Below are 12,997 nucleotides of genomic sequence, written 5' to 3'. Positions count from 1 at the left end.
AGAATGTCGTCGTGAATCAGGCTTCGTTGTAACCGGGTACGAAGAACGCGATGAAATAATAATTTTTGCAAAAACGAACAAGGGTTTTCCTGTACGCGTTGATGTATCGTTTACGTTCACCGACGAAACGAACTATTCCTCGAGCACATTGCCCATCGACTAATTTATGAAGATTAATATTTGCAGAAAGACCCGCGCTCCAATTACGGCGCATTTCTCAAAGCGGGCAGAAATTACTTTCCCGAGGTCGATAATCACGCAATTCACTCTGCGTCGTGCCGTCGCATTGTCGGCACGATTTGCCATACTTTATTCGTCTGCTCCTAGGTACGTTAGGCATCGGGATCGTTTGCGCTTTCAATTACGTTCCTATTTTAACGATCCGACAGCGGAGCTCGGGTACATTTGCATCTAGAGGGTTCAAGATATATCGTCGTTTGACTATTTAGTTATCTTCTTCTTTAAGGTCCATAGAGAAATTACAGTATCCGGACGAAGTACAGTAAATTCTCTTCAATAGTCCCTCAGCTTTTAAACAAAAATGGACAATTTGGGAAGAGGAGATACGATTATTCGAGTCTCGCTGCTCGTTTTTATAGTTGTTGACAATGAGCCTCGAATAATCGTATCTCCTCTTCCCAAATTGTCCACTTTTGTTTACAATCCGAGAAATAATTGGAGAGAATTTACTATACTATTAGATGGAGGCAATTTTCGATGACCGTGCTGTGTGTAAACGAAGGTCAATACTTTGTTTTAACACTAAACATACTGAGTAAAAATATCAGGTTTCACATTTTTTCTTTCGAAGTTGTTGAAATTATATTAAATCATAATAAATTATAATATTCTTTCATAGAAAACGATCGAATCAATATCATAATCCATTATGATGAAAATGGTGAAAAGACTAAATAAGTCTTGTCATAGTTATGAAGCAACGGGTGTCAGTCATTTTTAGCGCTCTGTAGCTTCAGTGTTAAATAACAATTTCAGAAGTTGTTGCATCATAATAATCGAAACGATGTGTTGAATCATTAATAAAATTGCCGTCGCTTTTGAACAATATTTGAAGAAAGTCTCATCTGTTGATACTTGTTGTGAAATTGCTATTAGAAACATGTCGAATAAAATTGATAAATAAAATCGTAAACGATCTCCTGAGCACACTGAGATGTATTTCTGTCGAAAAGATCCACATCGTTCGAGTGTTAATTTGCAAAGTTTCCTACGCCCGATCCTACGAATGTGCTCTAGAAATCTTAAATCAATCGTCGTTTGTTCGATCCGCAACAAAAGACGAGCATTAGAAAAGCTTTCGTATCTTTCTAGGTGGCGTCTCTCTATCGGTGCTTTATCTTTGATCTCGCAGTACTTGTAATTGCACATCGAGGCCACGCTGCAAATCATTATTAGAGCTTCATGTGTCAGGTCGGCTGAAAAGTTCATGTCGGCACGATGCGCAGCGCCACAAACACTTTCTGCGCGTGATTCCACTGTGTTCTTTCGATTTCAACGAACGTTGTCCTTGTCGAGCTTTACATATTTCAATTATCGTAATCGCTTTTTCCTTTTGTCCAATCTCTTGCGTTACAATCATGCCAGGCTCGTTACGAACTTGATCTGTTGAATCTGGACGTTATGTATTTCTAAATTGAAATAACATCCGATTCTGAAATTAGCAATGTTTGAAGATTAAAGGTTGGCATATCTTCTTTCTCGTATAAGAATTTATTATCGTCAACGTAAGTCACTTCTTCGTCTTGCCGATGTTCTTTACTTCAGTTTTTTTTAGAGTAAACTGTTCAAGTTGCTTCTATTTGCACGTGAACATAATGCGACTCATGATTGCTGATGATGTTCTTTCACTTGAAGAAATGTGTAAAACAATTTTGGAAGTTCGTGTGTTTTCGCATTCTAGAAAATTAGTGTTGCAGAGATACAATATTTGAATTTTATTATTGGCCACTTCAATGTTAATACAATATTTCTCTCGTAGAACGCTTATGCGCGTGTTTATGCGAACAAGGTTTCCGAAAGGTCGATTTATCATGTTTCGATTCATTCGCCGAGATAGAGAATCGTTTACATGTGTGTTTACATCAGTATAGTTTTGAAATTAGAGCGTCTGCTATTTAACTGTTACGCACTGTTCAACTGCAACATCATTATCTCTCAAGTTGTAAATATTTCTACCTCGATTACGCACAAATCGATAACATTGAACTCATTTATACATTTCCGTAACATCACACGCGACGAACGCTAAAAGCGTCGACCACTAACAGTAACTACATCGTAATGTCTCATGGAAATTACAAGATTATTTATTCAGTGTTTCCCCATTTTTTTGTCCGACTATAAATATGCACGAATAAATCAGTTTGTTTCAGTAATTAAAAAAGATGAATACGTAATCGCGTCGCTTAGACCAGAGCTGCGAGACTTCGAATTTTCACATTCGTCGTGCTTCGAAATGATCGAAAACGTCAAAACCCAAATTCGAAACGAACGTCTAAATTGCTGGAAAGTCCGCGATTCGAATGTCATTTCATAGTTCGCCGTGCTCCCTAATTATTGAAGATCTCAAAATCTGGTTTTTAGATTCGCGAGACCCGGGAACGCTCATTCTTCTCCTTCTCCTCTGAGAAGCATTTGTCTCGCCAGGAACTAAAATCTTGACATATTCTTTTCAGAAAATCAAATTATTTCCGAATATAATTACATGAAAATTAAATGTAATTATATGTCATTCAATGTTTCCTCGATGTAACCGATTGCAATGGATTGGTGAAATCGTACCAATTAAGACGTGCCTAAAGTCTAAACACAAACTCATTTTAATTATTACTAGTTAAATAGTAATAAATTCATGTCGTCAGAATGTTCCAGTAAGTTGATTATACAAATCATCATTTTATATACCTAGCTTTCGAGAGTTTTCAATCACAAAGATTGCACAATGTTTCAAGTTTCGACAGTCCCATCTCTAAATTAAAATGAAGAAATACTGTTTGAAGAATGTTTGAAGAATCGCTAGAAAGTGCGCAAGTCGAAGGTCACTTTATAGCACCTCGTGCTCCGAAATGATTGAGACCATTGAAACCAAGAAATACGTGTTGAAATTGTTTACGATCTTTCTTCCAGAAAATCAGTTCGTAGCAAAAGAAAAAACAAGTTCAAAGAATCGCTGCAAAGTCTACAATTCGAAGATCATTTCATGGTTCGTCTATCAGCTCTCTGTATGAAAGCTAGTTTGTAGTAATCACCGTGTTCGAAGAATCGTCGCAGAACCCACAATTCGAAAGCCACGAAATTTATCAATTGCAATCTGTATAAAGTATTTTGCAGCTTCTGCTCGTGCTCGATCGGTCATTGCATAGTTCGTCGTGCTCCGAAATCATCGGCGCTGTCGAAACCGAATTCGAAACACACGTTCTCTACGATCTTTCTACTGGAAAATTAGCTTGTGGCAAGCAACGTGTTCAAAGAATCGCTGGAAAGTCGGCAATTCGAAGGTCGCTTGATAGTCCGTCGTGCTCCAGAACGCGAGCCCGACCAAATTCGAGCACCGTTCTCGCGCACGGTCCTAATTTCCACCCGGCAGGTACTTATAGCGTCAAAGAGAAAGGTTCGCTTCTGGGTCGCACGACCCGAAACGCAGCGAGAGGGTTAAGAACGCGGGTCGGCGATTCCGTTTCTGACAGAACGACGTGTCCGGCCGAGAGCGTGCGATGTAGTGGCATGCGGGTCGAGAAAGAAGAAAGGAGAAATTGCGCAATGTAGAACAATATATAATCGAAAGATCGTCTCACCTTGTAATTCGAATCGTCCGCACTTTATCCAATATGGTATCCAAAGGGAACAACAAAATTCGGCGAACGCGATATTTTCCGTTAAGACTCTCTTGAGGAGTCACGCAGCATCTTCGCGAGCCGACGACCCGAAATCCCGTGATAGCGGCGACGAGGACGACGACGGTGCATACACGTGACGTACATTGATATACCGTAGCGTGGATCACTACCGAGAAATAGATCACGGCACGTCGTGGTGGAACGCAGACGAAACGGTTGAACCGGGAACAAAACGAGGAGACGGTACGGGTCGGCCGCGGGAGGACGGCCCGCGACAAAAACCGGAACAATATCGGTGGCCCAGCACTGGATCACTTCACACCGGCGTGCACGTCCACATCATAGTCGCGGCACGTGAAAGCTGGATCGTCGCGAAGCGGATATTTCGGGGGGGAACAACACGGCCCGGAATCCGATCGATCGCGCGCGAATCGATGAAAATCGCTGGCTGTTGTTCGGCTGGCCGCGACGATGATCACAGAGGAACGGACATTCTGTCTCGCGTATATCGCGCGCACACACGTGATCGCCGAGAGATGTGTCTCGACACCTGATTTACTGTTTCGCAACGGCTCCGATCCAGGGATGAAGGAGAAAGGTGCCGCGGGAATTACGGGCACGATCGCAGGCGACAACGGCAACGAGAACGACGATGACGGCGACGTCGACGACGATGGAGAACTTTTTTCCAACGGGGTCTGCTCCGTTGGCTGCCCAGGGTCAACCGGCTGGCTCCGTGCGCGGCACTTTTACCCGTTGGGTACTCTCAAGGACTCGGAGGTGGCTCCTATTCCTTTCTCTTATCCTTTCGCGCGCGCGCCTTTTTTATCCCGCTAACCTTTTTAAGCGCACTTTTAATTCCGCTCGGCCGCGTGTCTCCGTGCTGCGCTCGCAAGCTCTCGCCGCGATCTTATTGCGGAGGCCCCGGGAGGAGACGCCGAGGACGAAACCGATCAGAAAGCGATCCGCGCACAGCTGCGGGAGCCTTCGAAAAACGCTTGTCGACGGAGCCGATGAAGAAAACAAGTGGATCCAGCCACATCCGGATCGTCTTTCAAACTCGTCCTCCGACACCGACGTCCGGCGTACCGAGCACTCCGCGCATTTCCTCTTTTCTCCTCCTCGGCTGCGACTTCTTTCACGACACCGCCGCTGTCCACTCGATGTTCACCCTCGGGACGATCCGGAGCTCGTGCTCGAACACCGTATCTCCACCGTGTATCGTTCGCCCGTGCGATTTCCTGCGGCGCGGGATCACCGTGGCTCGCTCTCTCCCTCTCTTTCCTTCTCCTCTTTCTCCTTTTCCTTTTGCTTATCTTTCCCGTTCCCTTCCTCTTTCTCTTTCTCCCGCGACCGCGCTTCTCTTCTTCCGTCTGTCGCCTCTCCCTTTCTCTGCCTCCTTTCTCTTCGGGTTTTGTAATCCGTTTTACGAAACCGCCGTGTAGCCCGGCTCGCGAGACACGAACCAAGTCGAGATCGAAATCGAAAGCGAAATGGAAATACTCTGTTCGTCGTCGATGATGATGATGATGATAATGATAATGATGATGATGATGATGATGATGATGATGATGATCGAGGACTCTCTCTCTCCGGTTCTCCTTTCCGTCCCGGAAGCGGGTTACCGGTGCGATACGAGCGACGACGACGACCTTGGATAGGTGCGCGTTTCGTGGCGCGCGATGCGAACAGAGCGAAACAGGATCGCTCTGGGCACGCTCGCTTTCTTCCTCCGAAGGTGTTATCCAACCGGACGCGAAGACAGGGCCGACGACGCTTCTTTCACTTGTTTTATTCCCCGCGACAGACCGCACACACACACTCTCTCGGAACCCCGGGCACAAATTTCATGGGACTAGAAACAGTCGTTGCACAATTCCACATCGATCGAACTCCAATGTTCGAGTTCCCCGCGCGAGTCACAGTCGCCGCGCGCCGTTTCCGCGGGAACGTTGCGATCGACAACTCTCGGTTACGAGACACCGTCTCGACGAGAGAAACAGCTTCGAAGGTGGAACCAAATCCGAAAGCAGCCGGGAGAAAGAGAAAGAGAGCGACAGGGAGACAGAGACAGACACAGAGAGAGAGAGAGAGAGAGTGAGAGAGAGGAGAGAGAGAAGAGAGAGAGAGAGAGAGAAAGAGTAAAAGAGAGGGAGGGAGGGAGAGAGAGAGAGGCGGGAATATTCGGCTGTGTCCAGTCTACGAGACAGGATCGGATTTTAGCGCGCTCCGCACGCGCTCCCGCGAGCCCTAGTCGGCGGTTTCAACTTTTACTTTCAGCTCTTACACAACGCGGCCCGCCGCTCTTGCCTGGTACGTAAGCGGTAACCGAGTGCTCGCGAGCCTCGCTCTTCGTTTCGAAGCTTCTTCTTTTTCTCGTTCCTCCCTTTCCTTCTTCGGCTCCTTTCTCTTCCCTTCTGTCGATCCGCGATGCTCTCCGCCGCGCTCCGCGCCGCTCCGATCCGATCCGATCCGAACCGATCCGATCCTATCCAATCCGATGACAAAACTCTCGGTGGCAGTCGGCCACGAAAATTTCCCCTTTCGAAAGTGAAACCGTGTCGGCGGTCGTGGTTCCCTCCGCGTCAACTGTTCCAACTGGCCAGGCTCTTCCGGAGCCGCGACGAGAGGTCCTTCTTCCGCGCACCCGACCGGGCCTGTCCAAAGAGCACGTGCATCGACGAAAGCACGTGCGGATGAGCACGTGTCCGCTGTTTTCGTCCGGCGGAACAGCAGCAGCGCTCTCGGTCCACCGCCGACAACCACCCCGGCAGGCGTTGTTATCCTTCTCCCCGGTTATTCGGTCGGTTTTCGGCGTTCGCACGGCGAACGAACGAACCTCCGCTCGGCTCCCGATCCTGGCGAACGGGCGCGATGATCCGCTGCGGTAACCCGGAAGAAGAAACGGCACCGTGACCACGTGACTTCTCGACCAAGTGCCGCGCGGCGTACGACAGCGGCGACGCGCTGACAACGCGCGGTCACGAAAAAACGAGGTTGACAGCGTTGCGTGTGCCGGTTTCGTTGATATTTCGCCGCACTCTACACACGTACACGTACGCGCCGCGCACCCTTCTAATGCACACACCGGGCCGCGCACTCGATCAAAACGATATATGTTTTTCGCGCGTCGTGGCCTCTCTTTCTCACTTCGCCGGAGGACTTCTTCAGGGAGAGAGGGTCTCTTCCGGTCTCCGCGGTGTGTCTCACTGCTCCTCGCTCCGTCGTAACTTTTGCGCAAAGCCGAGACCCTCTCTTACTCTTTACTTCTCTCTCTTTTCCTCCCTCTCTCTTTCTCTCCGTCTCTGCTGCTCTCTTTCTTTTCCTCTCTATCTTTCTCTCTCTCTCTTTGTCTCTCTCTCTATCCGACTATCTCTATCCCACTCTCTCTCTCTCGCTCGCTCTCTATCCGACTCTCTCGCTCGCGCTCTCTCTCTCTCTTTCTCTCTCGCTCGCTCGCTCTCTCTACGCCTATCCCTCTCTCCCTTTTGCTCTCCCGCCGACTCTATCTCCCTCTCGGTCTCTTTCTCTGTCTGGTCCTAGGTAAACGCGGAGAGAGGTAGACTGGGCAGTCAGTAAGAGATGGTGGTGGAGGTGGTGACGATGGTGGTGGCTGATGCGATTCGATGGTAGTGGTGGTACACGAACGCCGCTCGAAATGTCTACACACCATCTACCGATCGGAGCGTAGGCACGGTGCGACCGACGATGGTGGTAGTGACTCCGCGGCGGTGGCGATGGTGACGGTGACGACGACGACGACGACGACGCAACGACGACGATGGTGGTGCTGCTAGTGGTGGTGGTGGTGGTAGTAGTGGTGGTGGTGGTGGTAGCAGCGGCTCCGGTGGTGGTGGTAGAGAAGAGGCCAGGTGGGCCCTGTGGCTTACAGGCGAGCCCAGAAAGGGTTGAGGGTCCGAAAAGCACGGTTGTCTCTCTCACGAGAACTCCCGGCGTAATACTCACGATAGAGAGGAGGCCTCGCGAGTCTTGTGAGTTTCGTTTGTAAAGGACCGTAGTATTGGTTCTTCGTCGAGTGCCACCTAGTTCTCTCTCTCTCTCTCTCTCTCTCTTTCTCTCTTACTCTCTCTCTCTCTCTCTCACTCTCTCCTCCCTCGTCCCTCCTGCGCTTACTCTTCCCTCCCACCATCGCCCTTCCACCTACCATCTACCACCTACCACCTACCACCTTCCTCCACTCTCCCTTTCCCCACTGGTGCTCTCACTATTATATTACAAATAGCTCTCTTGCCTAGGCCTCGTTTGCGAGGTGTTGCTCCTTCCGTGTACATTCATAGAAGTCGGCGGGCGCGTCTGCGTGTGCGCGCGTGCCTCGATTCACAGTCTAGCTCGTCTATCGGCGTGCCGCGCGCGAGTGTGCGTGCGCGTGTGCGCGCGGCTCTCCGGTGCACATGCACGAGCCGTCGCGCGACAGCGTTACACACGGTATATAGCCTCTGTCTTCTTTCTTCGTTGCCCTTCCCTTCTGGCCGTCTTCTCCGTCTCCCTCTCGCGCTATTGGCTCCCCCCAGCCGTCTCCCGCTTTTCTCCCTCCTTTTCTCTCCGTGTCCCACCTCCCTCCGTCGCCTTTTCTTTCTCGTTTCTGTATCTAGCAGTATGCATAAGTCTTTCACGGGTCTAGTGTGCGCGCGTACCACGCACACGCGAAAATCCCAACGGTTCTCTCTCATAGGCTAAGCATAATCGGGCGTCCTCGTCGGCCGAACAGGGCCGCACAGAAGCGCCTCTCTGTCACGGTAATGGTGTAATACAAGACTCGGTTTGTACCCGTGCACGTAATACGTAAGAATGAGGCAAGAGTTCCCCCCGGCTCTTTCTCTTCCTCCCTCTTTCTCTCGCCGAGATCTTTCTCCGTCTTTCCTACTCTCTTTCTTCCTCTTTCACCCGGCGACCCTACCCCTGTGGCCCTACGTTTCCGTTCTCTACGGCCCGCGTCCTCCCGTGTGAATCTCCATTCCCTTTTCTTCCTCTGTTTCGCCGGAGCGACGCCTGTAATTTCCATCCCGTTTCCCCACGGCCCGGTCCGTCCTCCTTCGTCCACACGACGGAAACTCTATCTTTCACTTTTCTCATCCCTCCGTCACTCCCACTCTTTCCGTTGTTTCTGCTTTTCTCGCTCCGCCTCGACTCCCTTTGCGCTCCAAACGAACGCGCTTGCGCGTCTCTTCAGTGTCCCGCGAACCGAGGAGATGGAACGTTACGTTTCCACCGCCTCCGCTTCATCTTCTTCTTCTTCTACTTCTTCACCTTCTGCTGCTGCCGCTGCTGTTTTCTTCCCTTTCCTCGTTGCCCTTCCTCTTTCTTGTCGCTCCTTTCGTTCTTTCTTTCTTGTTCGCCTGTTTCCTTTTGTTCCTCCGGTTTGTCCGTCGAAGCGGCCCTCCGCGAGCTGCCCGTTGTCGCCTCTTTCGCCGACCTTCTTCAAACCCGTTCATCCTTTCCCGCCGCCCGTCACTCCCACGTGCTTTCTTTCCGGTGAAAACGCCCGGCCCAATCGGCACGCGCGCGCGCCAATACGCGCACGTCTCTGTCGTGTAGACACGCGAGCATAGACACACGCACACGTACGCCAGAGTGCCAAAGCCTCTCGATACAGTTCTTTTTCATACCGAGGAATTATAATGTCGTTGCTCCAGTTATGCATCGGACACGCTCTCAGCCGTGATCGATAGTGAAATGCTTGAATGACTCGCTGGTAAACACCTTCGCGGCTTCAGGTTTCCTCCGTGTTTATTTTAATTACGGGTTTAGCTCGTGACGCAAACATCTTTAACAACTCTTATCATCGGTTTAGCGGCGGAGCGGCGGGAACGGGCGTAGCTGGTCGGATTCCGCGCGGCGGGCGAACAATATTCGAATTCGAGGCTGCTTCCCGCCTTTTTCTTGTATTAAAAATGGCGCGCGCGCGAGCACGGGCTACAATTATATCCGAGGCACGCCGTCGATCTTGCCGACGTTGCTAAAGCGAATATTAAGTCGGATAAAATTAGCGGGTCGCTTGACCGTGCACGCGGTTTTTTTTCCACACCGTTTAGGGCTCTTTTAAATCCGTGTACTACTCTACAGAGAGTCCGGCCGCGAACGCTTGTGCTTTCGAATGAAATTACGGCGCTGGTTTTTCCTCGTACCGACGTTCCTAGTTGATAGCAGCATGTATACACGAAGCAGCAATCATTGGAAGACTCTAAATTAACTCTACTAGCATAAATCACACCTGGCCTCGAGACACACAGCAACTTATCTGCGAACATAAACATTTATTTCCGACACTTTTATTTGCGCATCGTCTTCGAGACGTAAACGATAATGTATCACCCTTCTTTTTGGAATATTTTCGATGATGCGAATGATATATTTCGCATGCTTTTCATACGAATCGACACTTTTACGTATTCCAAGGATATTTATGCGAGGTACCGAATAAATGCTACTTTTCGAGCCGTGGTAAGACAACTTCGGCGTAACATAAAACAATTCTCGTTGCGATTACGTATTTTCGAATTTAAGGTGTAAGATTTCGATCGTCGATTAAGAGGCTGCTTTTAGAGCATCATACTTGCATAACGATCAACTTCTTTCTACATATTCGAAGGAAATGACTATTCTCTTAACAGCTCAAAAAACAGGCAGAAAGTTGTCAAACAAACGGCGTTTAATCCGCTCTAACACCGAGCGTTAGGCTATCTGAAATATGCGTTGTTTTAATTGCGACAGAAATTGGAGAAGAAGATAACTACTAGATAGAGGGAAACCGACGGCGAAGCTAACGAATAATAATAATAGATAGTACAGTTGTGATTATATTAACCATACAAAAACAGCCTCGAGACTCAACTACTTATCTGCGTACACAACGATCTACTTCCGACAGTTCTCTTATGAAATAATATCTTTGCTCAAACAAGAACGATTCTCATTGTCAGTGACGGTCGTAAAGATGTAAATGACGGTGCATGGTTTTGGTAAATATTCCAAAGGAACCGAACCGAATTTGGTATCGTTGTAAAGCCGTAAAATTTGAAAAGTAATATATTGCTTTTCTATGTGAATGCAATGATGGAGCACAGTTCGAGAATGTAGTCAGAAAGTTGCACAAAATGAGAACGCCATTACTTACTCTTGTCACTGCCATTAAGCGAACAGGTATCATATAAATAACTCGATCTAAAATAATCCATGTGCGACACCGAGCACATGGAATGATCCATATGCTGCAAAGAGTTTGAATCTAGCACTTTGTTCGAGCGATTGTTCTATTATCCGTACGTTCGCGTTCCTCTGATTAACCCAGGTTCACGTTCGTCAGCACTTTTTCGTCCTTAAGAATTACCCTAATAGAACGAGTCAAATTTTTCTTCGTTACATGTCTTTTACGTCCCTTCGTTCCTAGATTTTGGTAGCTGAGGAATCAAATCTTCTTTCGATTCAGGACAACGCTTATATTTAGTAGATTACGCATGGAATCCCTGAAAGAAATGAAACGAAAATATATTATATATATTATATATATATATTATATATATATATATATATATATATATATATATATATATATATATATAATTTTGTCTTAGATTTTATATATATATATATCGCGGAATTCTTTGAAATTGAAACAAAACGTTCGAACATGCGACAAGTTCGGAAACCACGCCACGCAAACCATGTAACCGAATAGCATCAGATGAAAATGGGAAATGCAAATGAATGGAGCGTGTTTCGGAATGTTTTCGGAAAAGATTGCCCGGTGGACGATGTAACAACGAGGATTAATTAGACGCGGAGGACGGCGGCAGCTAATTCCGCTTCACCTGCGACGCACGTTCCGTAATTGCCCTTCTCCACTTCAAGTTCGTAAATAATAAAGCTCGCTGTAAGCCGGGTCTACAACTGCTCTTTCAGCTGCTCCAAATTGATAGGTACGGTTCCCTGCAACTAGTTTATGTAACCGCGTCGTCGCCGCGACACCGAAGCCGCTTCCGATCGCTGAAAACTTCTTTTCATTCATCTCCCGCGGCTCACGCGGCACGTCGTCGTCCCGTTTCATTAACGCAACCTTTAAGCACACGCGAGAACGTTTTACTTTTCATTGGAACTATTTATAAACATTCTTCGAAAGAATTTCATGGCCGACCGGTGCGGCTTGAATTCGAGTCGGTGTACCAGATACGTGATTGTTTCTTTATCCCTCTTTCTCTGGCCGCGGCGGCTCGTGCGCGGGGACGGTGCCGTGTACCCGCAGCTATTGCCATTCGTAGATTCGGTCAACGATGTGCACGCGTCCGGAGATTACGGCAACGGCCGGCTATACTTAGAGCGGTAGACGAATTTCGCTCGAGGGCCGCTTAGAAACGAGGTCGGGGAACAGCTGATGCGATATGCACCGCGCCGCAATCCACCGTGATAACGCTTCCCTTTTGCTTCTGCTTCTGCTTCTGCTTCTGCTTCTGCTTCTGCCGCTGTTTCCCTGCTCTCCATCAGCTCTTGCTTTTGCTTTTGATTTTGCTTTGGCTTCTTCCGCTGTTTCTCTCTGCTCTCCTTTTGCTTCTGCTTCTGCTCTTCTGTGCTTCTGCTTCTGCTTCTGCTTCTGTGCTTCTGTTTCTGCTTCTGTGCTTCTGTTTCTGTGCTTCTGTGCTTCTGTGCTTCTGTTTCTGCTTCTGCTCTCTTCTGTGCTTCTGCTTCTGCTTCTGCTCTCTTCTGTGCTTCTGCTTCTGCTTCTGCTCTCTTCTGTGCTTCTGCTTCTGCTTCTGCTTCTGCTTCTGCTTCTGCTTCTGCTTCTGCTTCTGCTTCTGCTTCTGCTCAAATCTACCAGCGATCGATCAATCCGATTCTTGGGACAGAAACTTCTTCTCAGATATCATTCGTCGAACCACAGATTCCAGGCGAACCAATTCGTAGGAAAAGAGATTTCGAGAGGCGAAAGCTTCAGGTTTTATGATTTGTTTGTACAGTGCAGTGAGTAATGTCACGTTCAGACACCTCCTCAAACGCAATAACTAGACTCCTGTTTTATGCAAAACAAGAACTGTCTGTGTCGATTGTAAGCTGCAGGAGACTGGAGCCAAACACGAGTATTCTTTTTTTATTTAACCCTTTCTTAAAGTAATTAATCGTCAAGTAAA

The 12,997-nt window shown here is 47.9% G+C and overlaps 1 protein-coding gene across 2 annotated transcripts in view; it reads right to left on the bottom strand.

The window, feature by feature from the left end:
* The window catches only part of ken (zinc finger and BTB domain-containing ken and barbie protein), an 86,116-nt gene extending 76,058 nt beyond the window's left edge, over window positions 1–10,058 (bottom strand). The window contains exon 1 of one of the 2 annotated variants that reach the window (XM_033469562.2): window positions 3,816–10,058. The gene's annotated coding sequence lies outside the window, so the exon portion shown is untranslated. The remainder of the gene's footprint in view (window positions 1–3,815) is intronic. The other variant, XM_033469564.2, reaches the window with a different exon arrangement.
* Between the last annotated feature and the right edge of the window lie 2,939 nt (window positions 10,059–12,997).

The sequence above is a fragment of the Megalopta genalis genome, chromosome 10 (assembly GCF_051020955.1).
Source record: "Megalopta genalis isolate 19385.01 chromosome 10, iyMegGena1_principal, whole genome shotgun sequence".
Lineage (NCBI taxonomy): Eukaryota > Metazoa > Arthropoda > Insecta > Hymenoptera > Halictidae > Megalopta > Megalopta genalis.
This window is presented reverse-complemented; position numbering and strand designations above follow the sequence as displayed.